Below are 24,697 nucleotides of genomic sequence, written 5' to 3' on the forward strand. Positions count from 1 at the left end.
CCTGAATGAGGCTGAGGGGGCAGCCTTTTTGTGTTTTAGGGAGGGGGAATGGGACACAAAAGAGACGGATATGAATGAGCTACTAAACAACAGTGACAAGGGTTTCCTGTTAGACTCCTCACCTAGGGTGGCTCCTGATTAGACAGTCTTTCTCCTGAGATCCTGGAAGCCATGAAAATAGCCGTTCATTCAGCCATTTTGGCAAACGCCCTCAGATAAAATCTGATTCAGTAGTAAACTTAACTCTCTAGAATTTTGTCTTCATTCAGATTTTATCCAACAGTTATAGCTATTTACAGGGAAAGTGTTAGTCGATCAGTCGTGTCTGACTCTGCGACCCCATGGACTGTAGCCCACCAGGCTCCTCTTACCTGGGATTCTCCAGGTAAGAGCCCTGGAGTGGGTCGCCATGCCCTTCTCTAGAGGATCTTCCAGATCCAGGGATCAAACCTGGTCTTCCACATTGTGAGCAGATTGTTTACCGTCTGAGCCTCAATATGCACTATCCAATATGGTAGCCACTGGCTACATGTGGCTATTAAACACTTGAAATGAGGTTAGTCTGAATTCAGATATACACATCAAATTTTGCTACTTAGGATGAAAAAAAGAATGTAAAATGCCTCAATAATAATTCTTATATTAGCTAAATGTTGCAATGATACTATTCTTAATATATTGGGCTAAATAAAATATATCATGGAATTAGTTTTTCATATTTCTCTTTACCTTTTTAATATGGCTACTAGAAAAAAAGTTAATTCCATGCATGGCTTGCATTAGATTTCTTTCAGACTGTACTGGTTTAAATAATTCAGTCTGTAGGATTATTTAGGAAATGTACCTGTTTTTAATCACAGCATTATATTAGTTTTTTATACTTTATGGGTGCTAATATATATTACAAGGGTGTTTATGAGCACAAATGGAGATTTTAATTTTTTAATTAAATAAAAAATTTTTAAAAAGCTAATAAATTCTAGTTATTTTCTAGAATTTTTATTCTAAAAGGGAGTATTTAATAAACACTTGATTTGCTGTCAATGTCATCTCTCAAAAGTGACAAGATTTTGGGCTTGTGGAATGCCATGCTATTTGAGGGACAAAATATAAATGTAGAAAAAGCAGTGTCAGGCATGTTTCTTAGACTCGAAGAATGAAAATTGATACTTAAAATTAAGAGGGAAGTAAAAAGCTGTTCAGTCAATAGTGCTGGAATTATTAGACATCTACAAGGAAAAAGAAAAAAATTAGATCCCTTCCTTTACATCATATTCAAAATTAATTCTAATAAATAAAATGCATAAATGTAAAAAGCCAACCTTCAGACTTCTTAAAAGAAAATATAAGAAAATATTCTGTGTTGTTGGGCTAGGGAAGGATTATTTTAAATAAGGTGTAAAAAGCATAGACCATTTTTTAAAAAGGATTCAAAATTTGACTAAACAAAATTATTAAGGTTCTGTTCAATAATAAACAACATATAAAAATTAAAAGATAGACCACAGACTGGAAAAATACTTTCAAACATAAAAACTATTGTACCATGAATTAGTATCTATGATATACATATGGGTTTTCCTGGTAGCTCAGCTGGTAAAGAATCTGCCTGCAATGCAGGAGACCCTGGTTCAATTTCTGGATTGGGAAGTTCCCCTGGAGAAGGGATAGACTACCCACTCCAATGTTCTTGGGCTTCCCTGGTGGCTCAGATGGTAAAGAATCTGCCTGCAGTGTGGGAGACCTGGGTTAGATCCCTGGATTGGGAAGATCCTCTAGAGGAGGACATGGCAACCCACTCCAGTATTCTTGCCTGGAGAATTCCCATGGAGAGAGGAGCCTGGCGGGCTACAGTCCACAGGGTCGCAGAGAGTCCAACACAATCAAGTGACTGAGCCCGATGAATGGGTAAGTTCTAGTAGGTTAGCTTATCTCATTATAGTTTTACTCTGCATTTATTTAGTGACTAGTCATATTGAGCATCTTTTCATATGATTCTTTGCCATCTGTATAAATTCATATCAAATAATTTCAGAAAGCAAATAATCCATTAGAAAAATGGGCAATTTGAATGAAAAAGCAACTTCTATCAAAGGAATTTAAATAATCAATGTTGACAAAATCGAAAAATATGCTCAGTGGTACTGTAGTCAGAGAAATGCAGGCAAATGAGAGATCATTTTAGATCCCTCAGCTTGGCAAAACTGTATGATAACAGAGGTTTTGGCAAGGGCAAAAGAAAATAGGAATTCATACGCACTGCAAATGGGAATGTAAATCAGTATAACCACTTGGAGCCCTATTTGGTAATACCTTATTGGTTGAAGATACCTCTGGTCTATGACCCAGTGATTCCACTCCTAGGTATATACATACGGGCACAAAGAGATATGTATAACAGGGTGTATTTCAAGATTGTCTTAATGAAAACTAGAGATGTTTAATAATGTGTGTGATAGCCACTCAGTCGCTTAGTCTGACTCTTTGCGACCCCATGGACTATAGCCTGCCAGGCTCCTCTGTCCATGGAATTCTCCAGACAAGAATACTAGAGTGGGTAGCCTATCCCTTCTACAGGGGATCATCCCAACCCAGAGATCGAATCCAGGTCTCTCGCATTGCAGGTGGATTCTTTACCATCTGAGCCACCAGAGAAGCTCAAGGAGAATGCGTAAATAAACTTGTCTGTTAATACAACGGAATGAATCATAGAAACATGCATCCATCAGTATATTAGACTTTTTAGTGTTGAATCAAAGAATAAGTGGGCTGCCAAATATATACACACCATGTGACCATGTGACACCATTTATGTAAAAATTTTAACACTCAAATAGCATATATTGTTTATGAATTCATATACTAAAAATATAAAAACATTTGTGGTAAAGCTATTCATCAACTTCAGGATGGCGGTTTCCTATGAAGAGAAAAGGAGAAGAAAGCATAGTGAGAATAAAGCTTTAACTGTACCTGGAACATTTTACTTCTTTTAAAAAAATCTGTTATATTACTTGCAGTTTCTTGTAAATTTTCTTAATTTAAAACTATACCTAGTTCCCATCATCTGCCTCCATCTTGTCCCTGCAGAACAAGCTGAGCCAGGTTCTAGAATTTATCCTTACTGCAAAACTTCTTTAAGGTATACAAAACATCCTAGTATTTTGTTTAATTAACTAGTTTATGTATTTGGCTGTGCCAGGTATTAGTTATGGCCTCTGGGATCTAGTTCCCTGACTAGGGATCGAACCTGGACCCCCTGTATTAGGAGTGCAGAGTCTTAGCCACTGAACCACCAGGGAAGTCCCCCAAATATCTTAGTGTTGGCCCTGATCTTACATCTCAATTTAGTAACTTGATTGCTGATTCACACAATTGATTTTTCTCTTTTCATTGAACCTGAGCTCCTGGGTACCTAAGGAATTGATCTAGGAACAGGAGTTCCCTTGTTTGGGCCATGTCTTGTCCAAAACTGATGTCCCACTTCTGCACCCATTTGGAGAGACATTCTTTTATTTGTTGATACACATCCTGCCAGCTGTCAGCCTGGATTCCTAAATATCTCTGGAGCCTAGGTTCCCTGAGCCTGGATTTGTCTGCCTTTTGAATCACCTCTTAGACTTGTTGTTAGATCTTTTGACACCTGCTGCATTCATGAACTATTTCAGGATATGGAACTCTGAGTTCCAGACTGGATTTCCACCCAGCTCAGTTGTCTGAAACCTCTTTCAGTCCAGTGAATGAGTGTAATAGATAGCTCAGCTAAGAGTGATGAAAATTTACAGCTCTCTGCACTTGCTTTCAGACTTCCTTCCTAACCTGTGTCAGACTGATCAAATTAAACACTCTTGAGATCCAGGCCTTCAGAATAGAAACTCATTTATTAGGACACAACTGTCTCTCTTAACCTTCTCTTTCTCCTCAGACCTAAAGCGCCTCTTAGAAATATAACCCTCTGTCTTAGAGAAGACTCGGGTATCATGAGTCCTTTAAGCACATACCCAGGATGGCATGCTTCCAGGCTACTTGTGTTGTGAAATACAACATCTGTCAGCAACACTTTGCCCAAGGTCTCCTGAATAGTTCTGCATTGAACAGTGTGGTCTTTCTGCTCTCTGAACATTTCTCTCTGGCTCTACTAGCTTGTCTTCTTGCTTCTTCTAAGACTCCTCTGTTTATTGCCCTTTTAGAGATGACTACAGCTCAGGCCTGATTTAGATCCGTTAGCAACCGGATCACACCCAAACTGAAGCCCCACTATCTTCAAGGCTACGAACTCTGATCCCAGAGCTCCACTGCTTTAAAAAAATTTTTTTAATTTTATATTAGAATATAGTTGACTTATAATTCACAATATATTTTAAAAAATCTTATAGAGCTTAATAGAAAAGCAAACAAACATCCCAATATTTGGCAAAACTAATACAATTATGTAAAGTTTAAAAATAAAATAAAATTTAAAAAAATAAAATAATGAAAAAGAAAGAAAAATAGGGAGAGGCTCAGAAGAGACATTTTCCCAAAGAAGACACAATAATGGCCAACAAGTACAGGAAAAGGAGTTCAACATCATCAGCAATCAGGCAAATGCAAATCAACACTACAATAAAATAGCACCTCACACCTGCAAGAATGGCCATTTACCAAAAAGACAAGAAACAACAAGTGTTGGCGAGGATGTGGACTAAAGGGAACCCCTATGCGCTGCTGGAGGGAATGTGAACTGGTGCAACCACCATGGAAAACAGCACGGAGAGTCCCCCCAAAACCAAAACTACCATATAACCCAGCAGTTCCACCTCTTGATATTTATCCAAGGGAAACAAAATCATGCCTTGAAAACATATCAGCACCCCAGTGTTAAGTGCAGCACCATTTATAATAGCCAAGAGACGGAAACAACAAGAGATCATCAAGAGTTTTTAAATGTGGCATATATACAATCGCATGTCATTCAGTTATAAAAAGAAGGAAATCCTGCCATTTGCCACAACATGGATGGATCTAGAAGGCATTATATTAAGTGAAGAGAATGAAAATGAGTAAAAGTGTTAGTGGCTCAGCTGTGTTGGACTCTTTGTGACCCCATAGACTGTAGTTCACCAGGTTCTTCTGTCCACAGAATTCTCCAGGCAAGAACACTGGCATGGGGGAGCCATGCCCTTCTCCAGAGGATCTTCCTGACCCAGGGATTGAACCTGAGTCTCCTGCATTGCAGGCGGATTCTTTACCATCTGAGTGACCAGGGAAGCCCCATTGTAAGTGAAGTCAGACAGAGAAAGGCAAATACCAATACATGTGTGACCTCTCTGAGTTTTTTCTGATAAAGGAACCCTGAGGACTGATCAGCTCTTGCAGGTCTAAAACCAAGGCCCGTGGATCAATAACATTCAGGGGTGTGGCCATAGAGTTCTTTCAGCATGAGTGGGAATTTCTCCACCCTGTTCCAAAGAAGGTGTACCACGATATGATGATGGAGAACTATAGTGACTTGGTCTCATTGGGTCATTCCATTTCCAGGCCTGATATAACTGTGTTATTGAGGGAAGAAAAAGAACCTTGGATGGTTGTGAGAGAAAAAACAAGAAGCTAGAGTACAGATTTTTATTCAATTTGTGAAATAACCAGCAGTAGAAAAACATTTATATATAGAAAACATACATCTCTTTTTCCAGTGCTTTTTGCTCCCATTCGTCAGGCCAAGCCTCAAGGCCAGCATATGGAAAAGAGAGAGCTACAGGATATAGTGAAGCAGCAGGGATGAGTCTGCTGCCTAAATGATGCTCATTGCCCAGCTCTTTGTCGCTGTTTAGTTGCTCAGTTGTATCTGACTCTTTTGCGACTCCATGACCTATAGACCACCAGGCTCCCTTGTCCATGGGATTTTTTTTCCAGGCAAGAATACTGGAGTGGGGTGCCATTTCCTCCTCCAGGGGACCTTCCCGACCCAGGGATTGAACCTGTGTCTCCTGCATCTCCTGCATTGGCAGGCAATGCACTTTATCACTGCACCACTATGGAAGCTCCTTGCCTAATTTTGTGACTTGGGGAAAGTCAACGATAAACAACATACAGTCCCTGCCTGCCTTCAAGTGGCACAGCTGTCAAACAGGTTGCAATGAAGCAAAAATAATGGGTGAAGAGGGCAGGATCAGAGTGGAGACAAATTTATCCCGTGGAGGCTTCCTGCCAAATGAGTTTTCAGAAATTCTTAGGGGGAGTTAGACCCTTGGGGATAGGTAGTGATGTCATTTTCTCTAAGTGGACTAGATAGTTTTCTAGGGCCCAGGGGGCAATAGACACTTTAGAATTATGGGCCTCTGCATCATTTGCATAGGCTAATGGCCTAGGACTGCAAATGGCAAGCAGAGATGAGAAGGCAGGCTCCCAGCTCTGGTCTTCTGCTTGTATTCCATTTATCAAAGTACTGGAATTTTTTCCAGGACATCCAAAAAATCTGGTATGACATGAACTACATATTCCCAAATACCCTTTATTAGTGGGAACAGTGGGGATTGTGCTTGGCAGGATGAAGGAGAGGCTGCTAGATTTGAGAGCTGTAGAATTTGAGAGCACTTAAGAGCTGTAGTTGTAGGTCAAACCAATATGGCAGGCTTAATGTTGAGAAGATGAGACAGGTGTCAGGCAGCTTTGCAAAAGGTTTTAAAGAGAGAAATTACCAGGATGCTACTGAGATTAGAAACACGCTGGTAGGGTTGTCCCTGGGTACCTCTATTGACATATCACTTGAAGGTCACTTTGGCTTCCTTGAGAAAGCTTGTCAATTATCCTTTGTGACTTAGAATTCCTCACCATATTTTACAGCTACAAACGCTGACAAAGAGAATTAAGTCCAGGAAGTACCCTAGTTAGAAAATGTGGTTCATGCACTTTTGATATTCTGAGGTAAGGATGGATGACATTTCAATTTAGATGGTGGGAAGGAGAAACGACCGTTAGATTTCTTGGTAGGGGGAAGAGTAGAACTGAAGATTGTAACTTTAGGATTTGGCTGGTTATTTCTCTCTGGCAAGTATCCCAGGACAGGTCCATTTTGACATGGCAGGAAAAAAAAGGTCTGTCTAGCAGGACATACATACAATGTCATTATAATTTATTTTACAAACTGAGATTTTTTTTTTTTAAGAAAGAAAAGAGGTACTGATCATAGGCAAGGACCATGATTGTATCAGGATGGTATATGATTGTACCAGGTGAAAAGAGGATGTAAAGTGATCCTGAATATAAATATAGGGGCTGGGGTGAGAGCGTGGTCCTGAGACTACAGTGCTTTTGTTGATGCCTTTATGGAGGTCAAAGATGACCGATATGAACATCCCAGCGGCTCCTGGAATAGGTGGAAGTGAACCACCTGTTACTGGAACAGCCGTGAAGTTGCTGTTACATCACTGAGAAGGAGGGAGCCTAGTGAGGAAATCCATCATGAAGGTGGACAGGGAGACTAATTTCTTGGCAGGGGACACAGAAAGCCTTTGGCTTCTCCCTGCAGGTGTTTGTGCTTGTGTATACTTGTGCATCTTTATGTTTCATTACTTTCACCTTTTGACCTGCAGGTATCAGAAGCCACGAGTCATGAAAAGTAGAACCCAAGTTGGCCAAAGTTAACAAGTGAACAGAGGTCAGGATTCATGGCAATTCATGGCAATCTTCTCTGACTTGTAGGTAATGTGAGAGAGACTTCTGATTGAGGGAAGGCAGAAAATTTGCTGGGTCTCTTCATATATTATGGGCTTCAGATGGTAAAGAATCTGCCTGCAATGCAGGAGACCCGGGTTTGATTCCTGGGTCAGAATGATACCATAGAGAAGGGAATGGCAACCCAGTCCAGTATTCTTGCCTAGGGAATTCCATGGACAGAGGCATCTGGTGGGCTATAGTCCATGGGGTCGCAAAGAGTCAGACATGACTGATCAACTAAGACTTTTCGTAAATTATTGTCATTTCAGGATGAGGGACAGGAGTGGAATACAGGCTGGATCAGAGGATTGAACATTTTGGTGTCACAAAACCCTGTCTCCAGGGGAAGTGGTGAATCAGATCGTTAAAAACAAGAAGAGGAAGCATTTGCTGTGTCCTGGCAGAAGGATGTGCCATGTCCTGCATACCATGCCCTACAGATTCCACATGGCGTCTAAGAATCAATTACTTCTTCAGAAAGAGCTTTTCACTGTCCATTTCTGTTTTAATGAAGGATGCTGTAGCAAGAAGGCTGCACTGACCTTTTTGGTAGAGACCAGGTAGAACTGCAGGCACTTTGGAGCATGCCAAAGTGAGGAGGTAATAATGATTCAGAATCGAATAAGATAGCATACATTTCAGCAGACATCCACCAAGGGCTTTAGTTCCTCCTGGAATTTAGCTGAATTCTTGGCATTACATAAAGAGTACAGTGAGCAAGAAATGTTCATAATAATTAAGAATAGTTATAAAAAATTCAGACTAATATTAAAGTTGGCAGGGCACAGGATTTGACACTAAAGTCCAAGAAGTACCTAGTATTGGGTTGATGAAAAAGTGATTGTGGTTTCAAACTGTGACTTTTAAATCATTATAACTAGGCTCAAACACAACTTTATTTATCAAAATAGGAACCATTACAGTCAATACATTTTTTGCCAATGAGAAATTAGTTTGTTTATTCTTGTAGTGCAAAAATCCATACGTTGGGATTTGATGAACTCTTGGAAGGCATCTTCTGCCTCCTGCTGGTCGTGAAAGCATTTTCCCTGCAAAAACTCATGGAGGCACTTGAAGAAGTGGTAGCTGGTTGGTGAGAGTAGTCCAACACATTTAACTTTTGAAGCGCTGGTTGTGCGACCTGCCGTGTGGTCACGCGTTGTCATGGAAAAGAATTGGGTCCTTTCTGTTGAGCAATGCCGGCTGCAGGCATGGCAGGTTTTGGTGCGTCTCATCGATTTGCTGAGCATACTTCTCAGATGTAATGGTTTCTCCGGGATTCAGAAAGCTGTAGTGGATCAGGCCAGCAGACCACCGAACAGTGACCATGATGTTTTTTTGGTGCCAGTTTGGCCTTGGGAAGTGCTTTGGAGCTTCTTCTTGGTCCAGCCACTGAGCTAGTTGTCTCTGGTTGGTGTACACAGTCCACTTCTTGTTTCACATCACTGTCCAATGATACTTCAAAACAACAATTTTTTTTTTATTTGTGGTCAGCTCATGAGGCGCCCACTTATCAAGCTTTTTCAGCTTTCCAATTTGCTTCAAATACCAAATGACCATAGAATGGTTGACTTTGAGTTCTTTGGCAACTTCTCACGTAGTTTAGGAGGATTAGCCTCGATGACGGCTCTCATTTGATTGTTGTCAAGTTCCTATGGCCGGCCACTATGCTCCTCATCTTCAAGGCTCTCGTCTCCTTTCCAAAACTTCTTGAACCACCACTGCATTGTACATTCATTAGCAGTTCCTGGGCCAAACACGTTGCTGATCTCGTGAGTTGTCTCCACTGCTTTACAACCCATTTTGAACTTGAAAAAAAATCACTCAAATTTGCTTTTTGTCTAACATCATTTCTATAGTCTAAAATAAACAGCAAGTAATAAGTCATTAGCAAAAAAACATAAAGCAAGAAACATGCATCAAAATGATGTATAACATAACCACATTCATTTAAGACTGTATTCCAATGTCAAAGTGCAACAGTGTAAAACCATAATTACTTTTGCACCAACCTAGTAAAGTCTTGACTTGTATTTTCCATAAAAGAATGACATTTCCACAACCCATATACAAAAGGTAGTGTGGTATCCTATTGGTTTTATTTTACTATACATCTTGTTTTCATCAGATGTTTATATAGGAACTTCAGAATAGCTACTGACCAGCCCAGGTGGTGTCAATGGTAAAAAGCCTGCCCGCCAATGCAGGAGATGAGGGTTTGATTCCTGGGTCAGGAAGGTCCCTGGGAGGAGGGCAGGGCAACCCACTCCACTATTCTTGCCTGGGAAAGCCCAAGGACAGAGGAGCCTGGCGGGCTACAGTCTATGGGGTCACAAAGAATTAGACACGACAGTGACTAAATAACAACAACAAAACTGAAGCGGCTAGGCTCGCATGCATGCACCTGAAAAAGAGAGTTACAGGCTATTCAAGTGTGAAACAGGAGCTCAGCAAGAATCATGTTACACCCATTACACCTTGCCTTTAATCATGATGTTTCAAGATAACAAGATCCTTGTAAGAATCTTATTACAGCAACTGATAAGGATAGCAACCTGGTCAATCAAATGTGAGATATGGACAGGCTTTCAAAAAGCAGTGCTTTCCTGGCAGCTCAGATGGTAAAGAATCTGCCTGCAATGCAGGAGACCTAGGTTCCATCCCTGCCTGGGTCAGGAAGATCCTCTGGAGAAGGGAATGGCTACCCACTCCAGAAAAGCTCCAGGAAAAGGCCAGAGTTCATTCCAATACCAAAGAAGGGCAAGGCCAAAGAATGTTTAAAACTACCGCACAATTGCACTCATCTCAGATGCTAGCAAGGTCATGCTCAAAATCCTCCAAGCCAGGCTTCTACAGTACATGAACCGAGAACTTCCAGATGTTCAAGCTGGATTTAGAAAAAGCAGAGGAACCAGAGATCAAATTACCAACATCCACTGGATCACAGAGCTGTGCCGTGCAGGCTTTTCTCTTGTTGCTGCCGGAGGGGGCTACGCTCTAGCTGCCATGCTCCGGCTTCTCGTTGCAGAAGCTTCTTTTTTTGTGGAGCATGGGCTCTAGAGGATAGGTGCTTCAATAGTTGTGGCACATGGGCTCAGTAGTTGTGATTCCCCGGCCCTAGAGAACAGGCTCAATAGTTTGGCGCATGAGTTCAGCTGATTCTTGGCAAGTGGGTTCTTCCTGGATCAGGGATTGAACCTGTGTCTCCTGCACTGACAGGTGGATTCTTTACCATCAAGCCACCAGGGAAGTCGCTGTAGTAAAAATTTATTTTATAAAGTGTTGCTCTTCTATTTTATGATTAACTCTTTGTGCTTGTGCTCAGTCATGTCCAACTCTTTTGTGACCCCATGGACTGTAACCCATCAGGATCCTCTGTCCATTGGGATTCTCCAGGCAAGAATACTGGAGTGAGTTGCCATTTCTTCCTCCAGGGGATCTTCCCAACCCAGGCTTCGAACACGTGTCTCTTGTGTCTCCTGCACTGGCAGGCAGATTCTTTATGACTGCACCACTTGGAAAGCCCACAGTTAACTCTATACCAACCACACAAAATAAGAAGGGCACTGCTATTTTAAAAGTTGTCTTATGAAGCAGTTATATTTAGACATTGTTTTTGAACTTCATACAGTCATACATTATGTTTTCTTAAAAGACGGTATACCTGTATTTTACATATTGGAAGTTAAGTTAGTCATTTAGCTATGCGGGCTGCCTTCTATGGGGTCACACAGAGTCGGACACGACTGAAGCGACTTAGCAGCAGCAGCAGCATAATGTTTTAAATCAGAATAATTATTATATATGAGTATGATATATAACAGCACTCAAATATATTTTTCCAATTCAATATGTCTTTAATTTGGAGTGGCACTTATGAATTATCTTCTGTACTGTTTACTAATACTTATAGTCAGGATTTTAGCAGTCATGGAGCATTTAATAAACACCTACTATACATAAAATCATTACTGGGATTAACCATAATGGAAAAGAATATTAAAGAATGTATATATGTCTATGAGTCATTTTGCTGTATAGCCGAGACTGACACATCATTGTAAATTAACTATACTGCAGTAAAAACAAACAAACAACAAAAAATGTTACTAGGTGTCATTTTATACAAAAGGTTAAGATGAACTTTTGTCCTTCAGGAGACTCATTACAAACGAGTAAGGTAAGTGTTATAAATGACACAACAGATTGTGATGTAATATGCACACTAGTGAAACTAAGTCAGGGCTTCCCAGGTGACTCAGTGGTAAAGGATCTGCCTGCCAATGCAGGAGATGCAGATTCAATCCCTGGGTCAGGAAGATCCCCTGGAGTAGGAAATGGCAACCCACGCCAGTATTCTGGTGGTTGCTTTACATACATTACCGTTTCTCTGATGGCTTAAACAGTCGGACATGACTGAGTAATCACTCACGCAAAACAAAGTCATGAATGAGATACTTCATCTTTTAAATTTAAAAAGTATTTTTATGTTTTTAACTGGCTGATGAAATTATAACTTTCATATTTTCCCACCTTCCAAAGTTGGTTTATTAAATATTACTAAATAATGTATGTAAAGTGAAAACATTAGTTGCTCAGTCATGTCCGACTCTTTGCCACCCCATGGACTGTAGCCCACCAGGCTCCTCTGTCTGTGGGATTCTCCAGGCAAGAATATCGGAGTGGGTTGCCATTTCCTCCTCCAGGAGATCTTGCCGACCCAGGGACTGAACCAGCATCTCCTGCATTGCCCGCAGATTCTTTACAGTCTAAGCCATCAGGGAAACGGTAATGTATGTAAAGCAACCACTAGAAAGGGAATCAGCTCTATTCTCTTTTCCTGTATGTTCCATTATTCTACATAACGTGTATTGATTTGTTATTACTAAAACCTCCCAAATCCCCAAACAGCAGCGTGACAAAGAAGGACTGACATCTCTCTGTCACAAGTGAACAGCCAGCTGGCACCATCACTCAGGCAGGAAACAGGAATTCAGCAAGTGGGCCAAAGGGAGACTCAAGTTTTCAAACAGGAAGCGACATGGAATCTACTCCTGGCTGTCAGAGGTTGCTGGTGTAAAGCTCCAGAGATCCGGAGGAAAGATGATGCCTGCTTTGTCGTCAAAAGGTCATTAGGAGGATTACATGGACAGCTAGCTTTGTTCGCATGCCTAGTTCCATGGAAAGGCAGAACCAGACTGAACGAGCTGACTTGAGTCAGAACCACGACACTTAGTGGGCTTCCCAGGTGGCTCAGTGATAAAGAATCCACCTGCCAACGCAGAAGATGCAGGTTTGATCCTTGGGTTAGGAAGATCCCCTGGAGAAGCAAATGGCAACCCACTCTGTATTCTTGCCTGGAAAATCCCATAGACAGAGAAGCCTGGGGGGCTACAGTCGGGAGGGTTACAAAAGAGTTGTACCTGACTCACTGAACAACAGCCTCAACAACATGATGCTTAATGCCCCAGGTGATCAGAACAAATCATTCATCTGGGCTGGGCCAGGATTCTTTCATGCGCCTATAACTCAAATGTCTTGGCTCCATTAGGCTATGCAAACAAATGGAAGTAACATTTTCATTAAGTGGCAAAACTACTTTGGAGGAGATCCACCAGCCACTAACTTGACTGCTGGGAATCAGTCCACTAAAATGTGTCCTGGGCACTTGGGGGACCACTGAGGCTTTCCTTGGTATATGTTAGGTAAAGTAGACACAGCCTGTGTTCTCTGACTTGTCATACTGAGGCCTCATCTTCACTGTACACCAATGCCTTTCCCTCCGCACATCGCCCTCTCTGTAAGAAGCACCGGGCAGCGGATATGTGCCTCCCTTGCTACACCATCTCAAGCATGGGCCAGGCTTTCTATTCATTTCCTTTACCACAGCACAGATAGGCCTTAAAACATTTATCAGGACCTTGCTTCAGGACTTGCTGAAGACCAGGACTTCCTGGTATTAAAAAAATGCTCAAAGTAAACAATTTAGGTGATACAAATGAGCTAACTCTTCATGAAGTAGACAGCCTCCATTCCAAGAATTGCAAAATGGAATGAAAGGCAGGAAGCTTTTACAGGCTAAAAAACAGGGAAAAACAAAAACAGAAAATATCTGAGTGCCTGGGGCCACACTGCCGACCTTGCTTGGGGTGAGAAGGAACAAGGAAATAAACTCGGCGTTGCCTTGGCATTTGGGGATTTGTTGCTGTTTAGTCGCTCAATCATGTCTGACTCTTTGCCATCCATGGACTATAGCCCACCAGGCTTCTCTGTCCATGGGATTCCCCAGGCAAGAACAGGGGGGTTTGTCTGACTGAATAGACTGTGTTTCTGGTCTAGTGGCGGAATTACAGGAACATAAAAGTTCTCTAAGTTTTGGTTTGCTGAGGTAGTACTGTGGGCCCAAGAGCCTCCATGGTGGGCTTATAATTTAGTTCAAGTCTAGAAAAACAGGGAAAAATAGAACCCCCCTTTCCTTCTCTTCCTTCCTTCTTTCCTTTCTTTCTCCTCCCACTCTCCCCTCCTTCTCCTCCCTCTCTTTCTCTTCCTCCCTCCTTTCCTTCTTATTTTTCTCTTCTTCCTCTTCCTTTTCCTCCCCGTCCCCCTCCCCACCCCCTCCTTCTCCTTCTTTCTCTTTCTTCTTCCCTCCTTCCTTCCCTCCTCCTCTCCCTTCCTCCCTTACTTCCTCTGAATAGTTACTGAAGAACTACTAACACCTGCTGTGTGCCAGGCATGTTTAAGTAAAAACAGATGTGGTTCCTGCTCAGGGATCTTGCAGTCTAGCAGGGGAAAGAGACAGACAGTAACCAATTACTCAAAGAGAAATCATTTTAAGTTGATGAATGCTTTGAAGAAAAAGTAGAGAGTCCTAGATAAGGAGGGGCTTAGTCTGGGGAGTTAGGAAGAGTTCTTGACGAACTGAGAGCAGAGCAGGATGCTGGCAGATTCACGGGCATTCATTCAGAGGCTAAGGGGAATGGGGAGAGAAAGAACATTTACTAAGGAACAGCTTGTGGGAAGGCTCTGAAGCAAGGAGGGTCTGGCCCTACGTCCAGGAACTGAAACGAAGACTATCTGAGAAAGAGAATGACATCAGAGTGGGGAAGAAAGTTAGGAAGATCATGGGTAGACCAATCACAAGCCTTTTAAAAGGTTTTAAACAGGGCAGTGATATGGCCAGATGTGAAATACCCAAATAGAAATGCCAGCCTTCCGGGGATGAGTGCAGATTTCAAACAGCAGGCAAAAAAGACAAAGCTAGGGGGCTTCCCTGGTGGCCCAGTGGGAAAGAATCCACCTGCCAAGGTAGGAGACACAGGTTCAATTCCTGGGTCTGGGAAGATCCCCTGGACAAGGGCATGGCAACCTACTGCAATATTCTTGCCTGGAGAATCCCATGGACAGAGGAGCCTGGCAGCCTAGAGTCCACAAGGTCTCGAAGAGTCAGACATGACTCAGTGACTAAATAACAACAAGGAGCAAAGTAATTCTGCTAGGAGAAAAACATATGGACTTGTAAACTGGATATATATATTATTTTTTAAAGTATTAAAAAAGAATAAGCAACATCCACACAAACAGCCCCAAAGTGGAAACAAAACAAATGTCTATTAATTGATAAGTTGATAAATAAAATGTGCTATATCCATACAATGGAATCATTATTGGGCAATAAAAAAATGAACTACTGATACATGCTACATGATACATGGATGGCCCTTGAAAACATGAAATGACTGGAGTGAGACAAATGACCACATATTGGATAAATTTGTTAATACAAAATTTCCAGAATAGGAAAGTCTATAAAAGAATTTTTATATATAAAAAGAAAAAAGCTGTAGTGTAGGGCTGGGGACAGGGTGGAGGATTGACTGCTAACAGATAAGGGGTTTCTTTTGGGGGAAAAAAATTGTTCCAAAGTTAGATTTTGCTAATGATTGGGCAACTCTGGGAGTATACCCAAACCACTGAATTGTACATTTGAACACTGTATGATCAGTGGATTATATATCAATCAAGCTGTTAAAAAAGAAAATAAAAAATTATCTAGAACTAGGGACACCTGTAGAAATGGATTTCAATCCTGATTTCTTCTCATTTTATATTTGTTGGCCTAGAAATAATTGTAGACCGCAAGAGACAACAGTGACTGTCTTGCTAGCTTGAGTTGGGAGGGTTTATTGCTGTATTAGTTTAGGTTAGAATGGGAGAGTTGAGCCCATTGTGCATTAAATTAGCAGTATGGAGCAGCTGTTTCAGTTAATCATTATAAGGACTGCAAACAGCATTCAAAGAGTACTTGATTCTTTCAGCATTTTAAATGAATGCTCTTAATATGTTAAAATAATACTTTTTCTCATTCAGTGTTTTTCCTTTCAAAAAAATAACCCTATAGTGTTGAAATCTTATTTTCATTAAAATCGAGGTGTTGGCTTAACTTTAAAATATTGCTCCATATCTTTTAAACATTTCTAGTTCTTAAATTTTGATTAGGGATATGTGAATCATTATTACACACTACACAGGTTCAAAATAGCTACAGAGAAAGGGAATATGAGGTTGAGCAGGTGGAATGTTTCCATTTTCACACTCTGAGAAGGCCAAGGTTTCTTAGGGAAGCATTCCTGGTATCTGTATTAATCAGTTTGATAGTTTCTCAGCTGCTGTGTGTGCGTGCGCGCGTACGAGCTTCCAATTTCATTTGACTTGTGCTGCTGACTCTGTTAGGTTTTTATAGAAATTCATTTCATTTCCCTTTCCAGCTTCCCTCCTGTGGGTGTGTGCATGCCAAAATATAATTCAGGCTTAACCACTTTGCGTGCAGGCTACTTCATTGTCTTGTTTTATGCATGAGGAAGCTGAGACTTACGGATGATAAGGTACCTTGCTTGATTTGGCTGAGTCACCAGTTAATGAGTTCTTCTAGTTGGAACCCAGTTCTCCTGATCTCTGTTTCTTGTTAGTGAAACATCTCCATTTTCTAGCCTTAGACCTCTATCTTTTCAAATCTTATACTCAGGAATAAATATCTGCATTGAACATCATTTTATGTTGGCTATTCTTAGAACTGACCTTTGGACAGAAGAGGTGGTTATCTGTGAGTTGTAAATGGAGGGGAAAAAAATCAAAGGTAATGATTTTTTGGGGGCCATTTGTTTTCCCGTGTAATAAAATTTCCCATTTATTTCTCCAATTGTAATTAAACAGCAGTAACTGAAGAATATCTAGATTTTTTTTTTTTTAACAAAATATGGCAAACAGAACCAGGACTCTGACCTAACAGATTTTAGAACAGGAATGTCAATGTCATCGGAAATTAAAAATTTCGGGGCTCCTTCTTACATAGATTATAATCCTTTAATCTCCCTTCTTCCTTTGTGGCCTTCTTAAGATCCGTGCTCTGCAGCAAAGAGCTTAAAATTATTAAAACATAGGTGTCTCTTCCCTATTTAAAACTCTCCAGGGCTTTCCACTGCATTCAGAATAAACTAATTCCTATATTGGCTTACAAAACCCTACAGGATGTAACCTGTGCTTGTTTACGTCTCCAAGAGTGTTTCCAAGCTTACTTTCCTTTTACTTTCTCATACCTTCCCCCTCAAACCCAATTTAGGGCCTTAGAATTAGCAGTTTCCTTCGCCCCAAATTCTTCTCTGATATTTGCATGCCTGTTACGCAAACCGCTTCTTAAATGTTTCCTCCTCAAAAGGGCCACTCCATTGCAATAGTCATCAATCACATCATTCCCTGCATTTCTTCTGCGTGGAGCTTAACACCAAGATATTTTTCCTCCCCTGCTCATAAGCTCCCTAGAACTTAGATTTACATGTTTTTGAGGATGCTCAATCGAGAGTTTGAATAGTCCCTAACATAGAAGCTCAACAAAAAATTGTTAAGAAATAAACATATGAATATACCCTTTGTTCCTTGCCCTCCTCTCTCCCAGCCTGGGCAAAACTTATAATGAAGATATACTTAAAAATGTCGTTCTCATCTATCAGGTATCTCCACTCTTGAGGAATAGATGTCTTCGAGGAGACTGCAACTTCACTGGACTAGCCCTTCCGATTCTACTTTCTTTTTTTTTTTTTTTCTACCTTGATTCTAAACATACTAGCTTTTCATCTCTGTTTTGGTTTCTCCGTGATCAAGGCTTTACTTCCCGATTCTGACATCGCCTCACGACGGAAAGGTGAGCATTAGGGCCTGGAGATCCCTTGATACCATTTGTCCAGGTCTGCATGGGGCCGTGGGCCTGGCGCGCTGTGAATGGTCCTCTGGGAAATGCTGGGGGGAAAGGGCGGAGCTGTGTCAGAGGATGAGCCCTTCTAGAGCCGTCGGATCTCGAGGGGCTGCCGCTATGGGAAGGGGACCCCGGAATCAGAAGCAAGCACAAGCTAATCTGGGGCGAAGAAGGAGCCCAGCTGACCTCCGGCGGTAAAACCTAGGGGACGAAGGAAAGGAGGCAGGGCCTTACACCCGAACCGCAGAGCAAGCCAAGATTTGGATATTTTGCCAGAGGAAAGGGTTAAACGGTTCCCCAGGTAACGGACCAGGAAGCGCGCAAGACGTCTGCAGGAGGTTCGTAGGTCAGCCTCGAGTTTAAAGCTCCCGTGGGCCAAACGGACTCTGACCAATGGGAATGCCGCTGGGCGTGGTCACGTGACGCGCGCGGCCATCCGGCTGGCAGCCCCGGAGCACGTGGGAAGGCTTTTTCCTGTTCCTTCTCTCCCGTTTAAAAGCCCACCCACTTTTTGCGCGGGCTTGGTCGCGGAGTTCTTCTCGCGAGAGGCGGGGTGTCCTCTCGCGATAGCCAGTGGGAGGCGTGAGGACTCTCGGAGGTGTTGCGGGCTGGAGCTGCGGTGGCGGAAGCCGGGGGCGGGTGGGCCGGCCGCGGGGCGGGGAGGGGGGAGGGCTGGGGGCCGCTGCGGGAGGGGGGCGCCCGCCTCCTCGGCCGCTCCCGCCGCTGGTCGTTGCGGGCGGGTGTCATGCTTGTGAGCTGCGGAGGCTGCGGCCCCCCAGGTGAGCCTTGGCGCGGGTCCGCCCGCTGAGGTGAGCGGCGCCCGTTGGCTGGGGCGGCGGCGGGGCGTGGGGCCTCGCTGGATGGAGCGACCGGGAGCGGCCAGCAGCCCCGGCTCTGACTTCGGGGCTGCCCGGAGCTGCGCCTTCGCACGGCGGAGGGAGGAGCGGGGCGGGGAGAGGAGAGGAAGCTTGAGGCCCTGGGCCTGAGGGGACGGGGACGAGCGTCCTCGGGCTCCGGAAGGGTCTTCCCGGGGTCTGAGGGCGGCGGCGGGGCGGCAGCTCTTTGGGTGACAGGCCTAGTTTCCGTCCCCTAAGGTGGTCTTCACAGCCGGGCCCCCGCCGTGCGTGCTGCTGCGTGTGCCTCGTTGGGGTGCGTGCTGCACGCACAGAAACCTTTGCGGGAGGAATAGGAGGATGCATTTTGTCCCCCGAACCAACAGCCATCCTCTGTCAGATCCCTTTGAGCCCTGGAATCGGGCACAGCCCAAATACTGTGACAGAAACGGAAAGCGTCAAGCAGCTCCTCGGGGTGCTACTTGGATTTATCTGCTCTCAGATTTCCTTCAGCGCTGTTAAACAGCTCAAATGCAGGCCACCACCCCTCATCTGAATGGACTGGGTAGACTTATTCTTTTATTCCAGGCACTTAAACTGCCTAATTAAAAAAAATACGTGGGTGTGACCAAAGTGTTAAAAACGTTGGCAGAATAACAATGGCAGTAGAATCTGAACCACAGTGTATGACGTGGGGACAGTCTTTCTGATTTCCTTCCACTGAAACCCCTGTTAAACTGGAGGTGGTTTAGCTTAAGATGCTAAGGAAATTTCAGGGTGAGAAATACTGCTGAGACATATATCTAATGGCCTTTTTGCAGCCTGGCGTTAAACATTCTGGTTCGCTTTTCAGCTTTGTAATTCCTTAGTCCCTTGCAAAACTCATAAGCTTTCCTTAGCTGTTTTCCACCTTGTTAGGGATGATATATTGATTGATACTGACTTTGGTATGTCTGGAAATAGGAAATGTACTCAGAAAATTTAGGGTTCTCAGCAGTTATTTTCATGTCTTATTATTGTCCTATTTATGGTTTTAGAGGAAATGGCATCCCAGTGCCCAGCACAATCACTGTCAGTTTAGGTAGTACCATTTTAATGAAGCTCTTAAAATACACAGTTGTATTTTTCTTTATGGCCCTGTGGCAGAACTGACCCAAAGGTTGACCGTGAATTTCACTCTTGGCTGTAACAGAAGTTTATGAGAAATCTGAGAATGTAAAGGGCAGTCAGAACAAATTCCCAAAATTGAACTGGTACCTAGGGATGAATATCTGTACCCACATAGCTGCTCTGTTAATAAGGGCCTAGTGGTTTACCTCCAGGAGAAGGCAGTGGCACCCCACTCCAGTACTCTTGCCTGGAAAATCCCATGGACGGAGGAGCCTGGTGGGCTGCAGTCCATGAGGTCGCTGAGAGTCGGACACGACTGAGTGATTTTACTTTGACTTTTCACTTTCATGCATTGGAGAAGGAAATGGCAACCCACTCCAGTGTTCCTGCCTGGAGAATCCCATGACGGGGAAGCCTGGTGGACTGCCGTCTATGGGGTTGCACAGAGTCGGACACGACTGAAGTGACTTAGCAGTAGCAGCAATGATATTTCCCAGTTATTGAGGATATGGGACCTGCCAGAGACCCTGAACCACAGTGAGAAGTTCTCTAGCTTTACAACTCTTCGGAGAACTCTAGAAGCTGAAGAAGTTTTCCTTTGCCTTTCAAGGATGGAAGAAGGATAGTACATTTGTTTTTCTTTTTTTTTTAATGAAACATTCCAGGAACTTAACTGTCTGGAAAAGTAAATCAAACCAAATCAGATGATACATTTTAGGTTGTTCTTAGGGAAATTTCCAGTAATGAGTAGGCTATGCTGTTGTTTGTACTTGGAGAAAACATGAAAAACTTCAGCAGTGTCTTTTTGAGAATGGGCAAAAGAGATTGTATAGATTTAAGAAGTTCTCTGTCATTTCATCTTGGGAAGCTGATTTTCAGGGATAGAAAAACAGTTTTATGCTGGTTTTTTAATCACTTTGGCAATATTTTCAGGTTTAGGATGTAGATACTTGTAAATGAAGTCACTTTGGGTAGGATGATTAGGTAAGCTAAACTGTTCTTTTTCTGGCCTGCATTTTTAGTCAAATCAATGATTTGGAGGAAATGAGGAATGGGGCAGGTCAGGAAAAGATCTAAGCTGGCCTGGGCTTGAGTTAAGGGTTAGTGTATAAAGTGGTAAAGTAAGGAAAGAAAAATACTTCATCAATTTAGAAACAAATCATACAGCTCCTAGTGGCTTTATTCTGGCACTCATCTTCATTATTAAAGTTTATTATAAAATACTAGCATAAAGGCATTTGAAATATATAGGTTAGAGACTGGACAGGAGAAAAGAAAACATTTTTGGACTAATCAGAGAATGTTTCATGGGAAAAAACAGATAAATGGCATTGAGGATTGGAACAGATTAGATGTTACTTGAGTGAAAAAGAGGTACAGTGTAAAAGAAAAAAGTAGAAAGAAAAGAGTTTGTGTTTGGGAGTCCAGCAGATCTGTCCATTGATACTACAAAGCCTCTTTTTCTTCATCCCCGACAGGAAAGTTTTTAAAACCTTAGTTACAGTGAAGCACATAGTAACTGCTTACCCACTGTTTTTTCTTTGACCTCTTTTAATGTCTTGAGGATTATTTGGCTGCAAGAAACAGAAACCATTTGAATTAACTTACTTAAAAAGGGCATTTGTCAGACAGAAGGCGTCTGAAGTCCAGCTCAGCGTTCTGGAAACCAGAAGATCTTCAGGCAGTTAACCAGCCAGTTTTTCTCTGGGAAGCCATGACACGGGTCTTGTGTCTCTGTTACTCTGTAATGTCTGTTTCGACTTCTTCAGACTGTTTCTTTCAAGTTCTTGGTTTCTGCTTCCCCATACCTTTGGTTTGCACGAGACTTTGGTTTGCTTTAGTGCCGACACAAGATGTTTTGATTTTGCAGTGTGGTTCTCTTGAGATATCTCTATGTCTTAATTCCGAATTTCTGGAGATATAGATGGTCCAGTTGATCAGGTACCTACTTGTAGTCCTGTTGGCTGAGGGTGGGGAAAGATGGGGGAGAAGATGTAGGTGTGCTCTACACAAAAGTCCCAAAAAAGTCCCACAGTTTGTATTTTTTCAGGCTGGGTACTGCAATTTCTCTAGTAAAGGGGGTGTGAACAGCAGGAAAAGGTGGGTACTTCCGGTGTACTCTGACCTCCTACAGTTAGAATTTTCCCCTTCGTACTCCTCTGAACTTGCTCTCACCAATGATCTCCTTCAGGACAGGTTCTAGGTGTATGAGGGAGAAATGTGTATGTAAATCAGGTGTCCCCAACCTCCAGGATCTAATGCCTGATCTGAGGTGGAACTGATGTAATAATAATAGAAATAAAGTGCACAATAAATATAATGTGCTTGAATCATCCCGAAAACATCCCCCCCTCCGCAGCCCTGCCAGTCCGAGGAAAAATTGTCTTCCGCAAGACTGGACCCTGGTGCCAGAAAGGTTGGAGGACCACTGAAGTAAATGTTTTGTATCTCAGTTTTCTTATGTAAAAATGGGTATAAAACAGCAACTTCTGTTGTGAAAAATATAAATTCTGTTCATCAGCAATTCAGCAGTGCCTGCCTGGCAGAGTGTAAGGGATGTGGTGTGACTGACTGAGGGCTGTGGGTATTGTGTGTGGGTATTGTGGTGTGGCTCCTGCAGCATTTGAAGAAGAAACACTCATTCCTAGCTAAGTCTAGTACTGACCACTGCATACTTAAAACTGTTTCTTGACTTCAGTGACACCTGCTGCTGCTGCTCCTGCTGCTAAGTCACTTCAGTCGTGTCCGATTCTGTGCGACTCCATAGACTGCAGCCCACCAGGCTCCCCCGTCCCTGGGATTCTCCAGGCAAGAACACTCGAGTGGGTTGCCATTTCCTTCTCCAATGCATGAAAGTGAAAAGTGAAAGTGAAGTCGCTCAGTCCTGTCCGACTCTTCCTGACCCCATGGACTGCAGCCTACCAGGCTCCTCCATCCATGGGATTTTCCAGGCAAGAGTACTGGAGTGGGGTGTCATCGCCTTCTCCTCAGTGACACCTAAATTCTCCTAAATTGCTGCCTCACTTGCTTTGACTGCCACTGATTTGTGGTTCTTCGTTTACCTGCCTGGGGACTGTTCGTCATGATTGTCTTCTGTCTTGTCAGAGTCTCTAGGGTCAGTCAGCTTTGAAGCTCTCTGTATGCAGATAATTCCTAGAGTAGTGTCTCTAGCTCTGACTACCACAGCTAAATTTATTTTTTTAGGTGCTCTTTGGATATTATCTTGACATAAAATAATGCTATCTTCCACTTACCCTCTAGTTGGCTTCACTTACAGCTCCCCAAGCTTGAAACCTTAAAATTACCTTTCACACTCTTTTTTTTTTTTTAAACAACTGTTCATTTTTTTATTTGGCTCCACCTGGGTCTTAGTTGCAGCTTGCAGGCTCTGTCGTTGTGGTATGTGGGATCTAGTTCCCTGAGTAGGGATCGAACCCAGGCCCCCCTGCATTTGGAACACAGAGTCTTAGTTACTGGACCACCAGGTAATCCCCACACTTTTTTTTTTATGCTTCATGTATTCTGTTGGTTAATAGGTTCTGCACAGAATTTTAGAATGCTACATATGTGCCAAGCACTGGGCCCATCTGCAAAGGAGATCTGTTCACTCATTCCTGCTGCTGGCAGTTTGGGGTAGAACCTTATTATTATTTGCACGAGCTGCTTAAGTGCCTTTTCAGCAATATATTCTTAGAGCTGTGAAATCACAGATGCCACTGACATGGAGAAATGTGTTCCTGAATTAAAATTTTGAGCATACTTTTTTGTTAAAAATAATCTTGTAGGTGGGGATTGTGCAGAAGGTTAAGAATATTATTACCCTACCTTCTAGGAAGCGTATTCACATTAAGTGCACAGCCTCAGTACTTTAGGGTATTTTTTTAAGTTGTGTTTGTTGTTCATATACAGGACATTTATAGAGAAGCAGATATCTTAGTAGATAATCAGATTACATTCACACTTCTTTTTGCATGAATGATTATTGTGTTGAAAGACAAAGTAGTAACTGATAGCTGTGATATTTTTAGATTTCATAAATCTAAGGAAGAAGCTAACATTTTTCAGTTCTTTCTACATCAAGTATTGTTTTTAAATGTATTAATTGTATTCTTATAACCATCCTGTGAAGATGAAGCCTTGGGTTCCTTACCTGCAAAAAGAGGATAGCACCTCTTCACACCACTTTGCTTTGTATTTGATGGTTGCTCTGGGGTTAACAAGATAACTTATCAATATCACTTTTTGTATAGTGTAGAACAGTATTTTTTTTAGTTCTTAACTGTGTGTAATTTTGTTACACATCTTACTTATATGTATGTTGTAAACCCCATAATTCATTGTTATTTTCAGTTTAAAGTTATTTTTTAAGGAATTAAAAAAGCAGAAAATATTTTTTATATTACCCTTATATTGACCCTTTGAGATATTATGCTTAGTTTAGATCCAAATTTGCATGTGATAGTGTTTTTCTTTTGCCTGTAGAAAAAAAAATTTTTTAACACTGATTATAGTGATGGTTGGTTGGTGATGAATTCTCATAGCTTTTTTTTAGTTCAAATAAATTTATTTTCTCTTAATTTTTGAAAGATATTTGGGAATGCGTATCTGGGTTGACACTCTTTAGATGTTTCCCCATTGTTTTATGGTTTGGCATAGTTTCTAATAAGAAATTTGTTGCCTTTGTTCCTCTGTATGTAGTGAGTAGTTTTCTCTCTGGTTGCTTTCAAGAGGTTTCTCTTTATCACACATTTTCAGAAATTTGGTTGCAGTGTGTATTGGTGAAGTCCTCCTCATGTTTGTTTTCCTTAGG

General features: G+C 42.2%; 1 protein-coding gene across 5 annotated transcripts in view; it reads left to right on the forward strand.

Annotated features, from left to right (window-relative positions):
* The first annotated feature begins 18,428 nt into the window (after positions 1-18,428).
* AKAP11 (A-kinase anchoring protein 11) overlaps positions 18,429-24,697 on the forward strand; it is a 51,797-nt gene continuing 45,528 nt past the window's right edge. For 2 of the 5 annotated variants that reach the window (XM_002691772.7, XM_005213692.5), the window contains exon 1: positions 18,519-18,723. The gene's annotated coding sequence lies outside the window, so the exon portion shown is untranslated. Of the gene's footprint in view, positions 18,754-22,585; positions 22,710-24,697 lie in introns of all 5 variants that reach the window. The other 3 variants (XM_059892195.1, XM_025000027.2, XM_025000026.2) reach the window with 3 other exon arrangements.

This window comes from Bos taurus, chromosome 12 (genome assembly GCF_002263795.3).
Source record: "Bos taurus isolate L1 Dominette 01449 registration number 42190680 breed Hereford chromosome 12, ARS-UCD2.0, whole genome shotgun sequence".
In the NCBI taxonomy this organism is placed as follows: domain Eukaryota; kingdom Metazoa; phylum Chordata; class Mammalia; order Artiodactyla; family Bovidae; genus Bos; species Bos taurus.